Here is an 8502-nt window from a genome sequence, read left to right as displayed (position 1 = left end):
GTGATGAGCAATGGATATTATATGTGAATGATGAATCACTAAATTCTATACCTGAAACTAATACTAGACTGTATGCTAACTGGGATTTAAATAAAAACTTGAAACTAAAACAACAAACAAAAAATATTTAGAGAAGATTTGAATTCTGTCACTTGTGATCTGATAGTCTACCATTAGCATAACACATTGATAAACGTAATATCTTTTCTTGGGCTAACATTTATGTTCCAAGGAAACACTTTTCCACATTTTTTCCCTCAAAGCAAAAGTTGCTTATACTGAAATGGCATGAATATGGCTAGGCTCTGCTACTTACTATGCATGGAAACAAATAATGCTTTAGGGTAATAGGAAGGATTTGTGCAGAGAAAGTGCTTATGTAAGTGTTGTAGGCAGAATAATGGTCCACACCAAGATTTCCAGGGTCTAATCCCCAGAATTCAGGGGAGTTCTTTGCATAGTGAAAGTTAAGGACCTTGAAATAGGGAAACTACTCGGCATTATCCAAGAGGGTCCCAACTAATCACATGGGGCTTTAAAAGCAGAGGGCTTTTCTGCTGTGACCAAAAGGAGATAAAAGTACCTACAGAAAAAGGGTCAGAGAGATGCAACACTTCCTAGCCTGTGAAGATGAAGGGAGACAGGATCAAGAAATGTTGGATGGCTTCTAGAAGCTGGAAAAGGCAAGGAGATGGATTTTCCCCCAGAGCTTCCTTATAGGAATAGGATATTCCTGATAGGAATTTCAAATTGATTTGAACTTGGTAGATACGTGTTGGGCTTTTGAACTATGGAACTATAAGATGATAAACTTATTTTCTTTAGAGCTATTAAGTTTGTACTTAGTATCAGGGCAGCAATAGAACACTAATGGAGTAGGAGAAAAGATTAATTAATTTACTACATCCTTCCTTTAGAACAGCATGGTTGTAACTGATTCTTATATAAAAAGTATCACTGTCTATCTGTGGTGAACAAACATTTTGTTTCTCTTACAGTTCTCAGCCATGGTAGCTAAGAAATATTTGATACCAAAGCTATATAAACTTTAAATATCTTTTATAGGTCTATACGTAATATCTTTAGTTTGTGATACCAATATTCTACATTGACTATTGAACACAGGAACTGTATATATTGCAATATTCAGTACAATGAGATTGCAGTAAACATTTTAATTTATTCAAAGAATTTTGGATAAAATTTTTATTCAATTTCAATTATATTTTACACTTTAAAATAGTAATTGAGGGGCGCCTGGGTGGCGCAGTCGGTTGAGCGTCCGACTTCAGCCAGGTCACGATCTCGCGGTCCATGAGTTCGAGCCCCGCGTCAGGCTCTGGGCTGATGGCTCAGAGCCTGGAGCCTGTTTCCGATTCTGTGTCTCCCTCTCTCTCTGCCCCTCCCCCATTCATGCTCTGTCTCTCTCTGTCCCAAAAATAAATAAAAACGTTGAAAAAAAAATAAAAAAATAGTAATTGAATTTATTTAAAGATTAAAATTACATTTTTGTTTTTGAAGAACATATTAAAATCTATCAATAAAATTAATCAATTTTTAAAATTTATTAGACTTTTGAACACAAATCCTGTTCATATTTGATTATAACAACAGAATTATACACTTTCTTGGCAGTAAGTCTAGAAAAAGGAGTCTTATGGGATACAGTAAACATTAAATATGCATTTTTTGTTATCTAACTATGCTAACCCATTGAGAATATATCCAGGTATGCACAAAAATAAATTCAATGTTCTTTGGTATTTTCGCAAATGTTAGTCCTATAAAAACAACTTTATGTGTTTAAATTTTTTGCCCTTTTAAACAATAATTGTCAAATTATTAATTTCCAACTTTTAAATGTGGAGTCATGTTAAATGGCCCCCATTTGTAATCCTGCTGAGTACTTGCAAATATTACGTGGAGGCTTACACTAAGTGTTTCTGTATTTGTATTTGTGAGCTATATACATGACCTTGTTTATGGCTATTCTTATTACTGTCACTTTAGGTTTTGTATTGTTTTTTTTTTCTTTTAGTTTTTTAATTTACATCCAAGTTAGTTAGCATATAGTGCAACAATGATTTCAGGATTAGATTCCTTAATGTCCCTTACCCGTTTAGCCTGAACCCCCTCCCACAATGCCTCCAGTAACTATCTGTTCGTTCTCCATATTTAAGAGTCTCTTATGTTTTGTCCCCCTCCCTGTTTTTATATTTTTGCTTCCCTTCCCTTGTGTTCATCTGTTCTGTGTCTTAAAGTCCTCAGATGAGTGATGTCAAATGATATCTGTCTTTCTTTGACTAATTTTGCTTAGTATTATACCCTGTAGTTCCATCCATGTAGTTGCAAATGGCAAGATTTCATTCTTTTTGATTGCCAAGTCATACTCCATTGTGAGTGTGTGTGTGTGTGTGTGTGTGTGTATATACATATACCACATCTTCTTTATCCATTTGTCCATCAATGGACATTTGGACATCCATTCATCCTCTATGGACATCCATACTTTGGCTATTGTTGATTGTGCTGTTATAAACATTGGGGTGCATGTGCCTCTTCGAAACACCATACCTGTATCCTTTGGATAAATACTTAGTAGTGCAATTGCTGGCTCATAGAGTAGTTCTGTTTTTAATTTTTTGAGGAGCGTCCATACTGTTTTCCAGAGTGGCTGCACCAGTTTGCATTCCCACCAGCAGTGCAAAAGAGATCCTCTTTTTCCACATCTTGGCCAACACCTATTGTTGCCTGAGTTGTTAATGTTAGTCATTCTGACAGGTGTGAGGTGGTATCTCATTGTGGTTTTTATTTTGTATTTCCCTGATGAATGATGTTGAGCATTTTTTCATGTGTCAGTTGGCCATCTGGATGTCTTTTTTGGAGAAGTGTCTCTTCATGTCTTTTGCCCATTTCTTCACTGGATTATTTGTTTTTTGGGTGTTGAGTTTGAGAAGTTCTTTATAGACTTTGGATACTAACCCTTTATCTGAAATTTCATTTGCAAAAATCTTCTCCCATTCTGTTGGTTGCCTTTTAGTTTTGCTGATTGTTTCCTTGGCTGTGCTGAAGGTTTTTTATTTTGATGAGGTCCCAGTAGTTCATTTTTGCTTTCGTTTCCCTTGCCTCCAGAGACGTGTTGAGTAAGAAGTTGCTGAGGCCAAGATCAAAGATTTTTGCCTGCTTTCTCCTCGAGGATTTTGATGGCTTTCTGTCTCACATTTAGATCTTTCATCCATTTTGAGTTTATTTTTGTGTATGGTGTAAGAAAGTTGTCCAGGTTCATTCTTCTGCATGTTGCTGTCCAGTTTTCCCAGCACTACTTGCTGAAGAGACTGTCTTTATTCCATTGGATATTCTTTCCTGCTTTGTCAAAGATGAGTTAGCCATACGTTTGTGGGTCCATTTCTGGGTTCTCTATCCTGTTCCACTGATCTGAGTGTCTGTTTTTGTGCCAGTACCATACTGTCTTGATGATTAGAGCTTTGTAATACAGTTTGAATGTCGGTATTTTGTCAAAGTTATTTTCCATTTAAAATAAGTCCACAAAAACAAAATGAATTATCATTCGAACTGATATTATTTTAAATATTAGAAAAACTAATGGAGAATAAAAGTGTGTGAAGTGGTATCGAAGGAATGACAATAACTGCATATTCCTTTCAAAGCAACAACGGAGTGCTTTATGGAGCCTAATAAATCTAATTTCCCACACCTAGATAAATTTGTTAGTTTGTTGTTGCAATACATTTGAATTACAGATCTAAAAAACATTAAAACTTAGTAAGAAATTTGTTTATATATGCTATATTATAATGTGATAATTAACTATTTCTGTAAACCTAACAGATCTTTCAGTAAGTGAAATAATAATTCTGAATGATATAAAACTATTGGGTCATAATTTAAATAATACTGTTTATTCTTTGGATTTTGTTAAGTAAAGCATCTCACAAATCATGGAATTCTAAATTAGATGAAATATGATAAGACATAACTAAAGATGCTTATTCTAGGAATGCAAGGATGTTTCAGTGTAGAAAATTGATGCAATGCAGTATTTTAATGGGTAAATGTCTCAGATAACATATGATTAAAAGTATAAAAGGCATAGGCAGAACTTATTCCTTGATTATTCAAGCTTCCTAGCAAAATAGGCACATAATCAAACTTTCATAATCTTATGTTTTACATCTATTAAAAATATCAGGAGAAAAACCATACTTATTGGAAACTGACTAGAATCTATTACATCAGGAACAAGATCAAGAGGTTCACTATTTTTCAACATTGCTTTGTAGGATCTATCACTTACAGTAAGTAATGCAAAAAACAAAATTGGAAAAAAAAACAAAAAACTATAAGTCACTAGTTTTCAATACATTATTGATGGCAAGTCAGTACGTGCAACATAATAAAAACATACCTAAGTGAAAATAGTAACCAAAACTACATGGTATTTGAACCTGAATCAAATAAAATATATAAAGGCCTATATTAAAAAAATCATCAATGAAGTATGTAAGAGACCATCTGAATAAAAGCATGGATATTCTACTATTGGAACTCTATAATAACAATAATCTGTTAATCTATAAATTTGATGCACTTTCATTCAAAACCCAAAGGATTTTATGAAACTCCGCTACTTCCAAAGCCTGTATAGAAAAATATGGACTATGAATAATCAAGAAATATTTGAACAGAATGAGGGTAGATCTTACAGATATTACATTTTACTATGGGGCTATCTTAAGACTATTTAATTGTTATACAGATAGACAAACAGGCCAATGAAAGGCAAAAAAGCACCCAGAAGCAGCTCTGTGCAAATATAGAAACTTGATATATGGGGGAGCTGATAATCTAGACCAGTAGAAAATAAAATCTGTATCCATATCTCATTACATATAACAATTCCAGGTAGATTAGAAAGTCAAGTATTAAAAATTATACGACTTTCACTAAAAAAGCTGAATATTTTTATTAAGTAAAACACAACTGTTTTTAAGGAGAAAACAAAAACAAATTTGAATGCAAAAGTAGGAAGAAATTGAATTTATTAAAGTAGAAAGTAAGTAAAGGTATTTGCAATGTATACAAACCTCTGATCCAGATTTGTTTATAAAATTCTAATTAACAGTATAGACAATAATTTTCAAAATGAGTGAATTAAATGAATAGGTACATCATTGTAGTGGATATTTAAATTATCAATAAAACAATATTCTAGTTACTTATTGCTATGTAACAAGCTATCTCAGATTGGATAGGTTTATTTGGAAAGTTCTGTTAGAATCGCTAAAGCAATATCAGTCAGAAGGTGGCTGTGGCTAGCCTAGTCCATGTTCTCTGTTGAGGACTCAGCCTGGAAGGCCAGAAAGCTGAGAGCTGATCAGGCAACTCTCCATACTCTTAAGAGGTGAGGTTTCTACTATTATACTGCACTTCTTAAATGATGGCTGCTGTCCTCCACAGTGAGCATTCCAAAACACACCAAGATTAAAATGCCATCCTAGGCCCAGAAACTGGCACAACATCACTTTTGCCATATTCTATTGGACACAGGAATCGTGAGTTCACTTTTTTTTAAGAGAAGAAGATGCACTTGGTGAGAAGAACTTCAAAGAGTTTGTGGCCATTTTTGATCACCCACAAGTTTGAAAATAATCCAAATCTGTAGGTATTCAAAAAACAAATTAAAACTACAATGAAATAATATTCAGCCAACATTGTATTGAGTGCTAGAGACTTAAACTTCAAAAATAACATGTGTTGGTGAAAAGGAAAACAGAAAAAAACCTCATGCACCCCTGGGTAGGTGGAAATAGGTATAACTCTTTAGGTGTCAGTGTTTAAAGTATCTGGTAAAGATGGAAATGCTCAAAGCCTCTAGCTCAGTAATTCCACTTCAATATGTATAACTTAGAGCCACTCTTACAAATGTGCATCAGGATGTTTGCACAAGAAGTTTGGATAACACTCATTGTTCATAGTAGCAAAAAATGCAAGCCGCTGGATTGATTCTTTTCCAGCAGAGGAAAATGGGAAAGGGAAAAGAAATGGGACCTTATCTGTATTTGTTTTAAAATTAATATTTAATTTTAGTTTTTAAAATTCTGAACTAAGTCTAGCATACTCTTAAGATTTGCTGAAGTGTTGGAAGTTTGTGAGTTTCTATCATATTAATTTTTATCCACTGAAAATTTCAAAAGTTCAATAAAACAGGGCCTGAAAAAAAATTCAAGTTATACTGAATTCTGTAATTTAGAGCTCAGAAAGCATGTTGTAAAGGAGAACAGATATTTACATATATTAATGTAGTTAAAACAATTTTTATTTGAGTAGTTTTGTTTGGCAAAGCCTTTAATTTGGGCTTTAATTAAAAAGTGCACCTTAAAATATCAGACAAGATATATCATTTTTGTTTGCTTTCTGCATATATAAATATTATGCACATACAATTTTTGAAAAGTATATTTATACAAATTGAAAATGAACAGCTGTGTTTCAAATTATCATCAAATAAAATATTTACATGAAATTAATAATTTATATTATGAGTCCACTTTAGTCTATTTCTCATAATTTTAAAGTGATAGTCAAATAATACGAAGTATTTTAAAATATTTGTAGTTATAACACTCAAATAGTTATCGGTATATGTTTTTACAGATATACTTCTGCAAGGTAAATAGTCTGTATAATCCTATTCCTTAACATTTTCTAAAGATATTATTTTTGGTTAGTAAGTAACAATTTAAAAATATTCCCTGTATGATTTAGGGAGCATGAATTCTCCAGGTATTTGGTTAAATACACTTGATTAAAGATGACAATTTTTCCCATCATTTGACTTAAAATATTTACTGCATCTTAATGTTTTATGTTTGTGTCCTGTAGTCTGTATATAACTGATAATAGTTACTTTATTTTTTTATTTTTATTAGAGATAGTGAGAGTGCACACAAGTGGGGGAGGGAGGGAGAGAGAGAGAGAGAGGGAGAGAGAGAGAGAGAGAGGGAGAGGGAGAGGGGGGTGGATCTTAAGCAGGGCCACGCCTGATCCCATAATCATGGGATCATCACCTGAGCTGATATCAAGAGTCGGATCCTTAACTGACTGAGCTACCCAGGCTGCCCTAAAATTTTTTTAATGTAAATACATTTACTAAATTATGATGAAGGATAGGACATTTTTAGGATGGTTCCACTGAATATAGTATGTGTCTGATAAATCCCAAAACTCCTGATTTTTGAAGGGTGTGTGAGTGTGTGTATGCATTTTCCTTTCAACTTTTTCTGTGGACACTTTTTTGACAACTTGTTGGGGATTATGTTCCTCAAAAGGATTTGAATTTATTTCTACCATATACTTATGGAACTACAAACTCAGAATTACTTTCAATTTAATTGTAAGCCTGGACTTTTATTTTTTTTAAATAACCTCTTCATTTTAGGATAGTTTTAGATTCACAGAAAAATTGCGAATGTAGCATAGAGCCTTCTATTTACTCACTTAGTGTTGCCATTTGTTAACATTTTACATCACCATGGTAAATTTGTTCTAACTGAAAAGCTAACATTGGTATGTTAAACTCTAAGTTTTATTCATATTTCACAAGCGTTAATCACTAATGTCCTTTTTCTTTCCTAGTATTCCCCTCAAGATACCAAAATACATTCAGTTGTCATGCTTCCTTTGTCTCTTCTGTGGCAGTTCTTCCATCTTTCCTTGATTTTGATGATCTTGACCAGTTTGAGGATTACTGGTCAGATATCTTGTAGAATGTTGCTCAGTTTAGGTTTGGATAATGTTTTCCTCATGGTAAGACTGGGGTGAATTGCCAGTGAATTGCCCTTCTCACCACATCATATCATGGGCACTGAAAGACCTTATCACTTACTTTGTTTTTATTTATTTTTTATTTTATTTTTTTAATTTTTTTTCAACGTTTATTTATTTTTGGGACAGAGAGAGACAGAGCATGAACGGGGGAGGGGCAGAGAGAGAGGGAGACACAGAATCGGAAACAGGCTCCAGGCTCTGAGCCATCAGCCCAGAGCCTGACGCGGGGCTCGAACTCACGGACCGCAAGATCGTGACCTGGCTGAAGTCGGACGCTTAACCGACTGCGCCACCCAGGCGCCCCACTTACTTTGTTTTTAAATTGCTGCACAGGTAATATGAATTCAGGTCTCTAATCAACATAATGAGGTTATTGTCAGAAGGAATTTTTTAAAATTTAAACTCAACTTAGTTAACATGTAGTGTAATTTGGTTTCAGGAGTAGAATTCAGTGATTGATCACTTGTATATAACACCCAGCACTCATCCCAACAAATGTCCTCCTTAATGCCCATCACCCATTTAGACCATCCCCTACCCAATGCCCCACCAGTAACTCTCAGTTCTCTGTATTTAAGAATCTCTTATGGTTTGCCTCCCTCTCTGTTTTTATTTTATTTTATTTTATTTTATTTTATTTTATTTTATTTTATT

This window comes from Herpailurus yagouaroundi, unplaced genomic scaffold (assembly GCF_014898765.1).
Source record: "Herpailurus yagouaroundi ecotype Mexico unplaced genomic scaffold, PumYag 159, whole genome shotgun sequence".
Classification (NCBI taxonomy): Eukaryota; Metazoa; Chordata; class Mammalia; order Carnivora; family Felidae; genus Herpailurus; species Herpailurus yagouaroundi.
Note: the sequence above shows the minus strand (reverse complement) of the source record.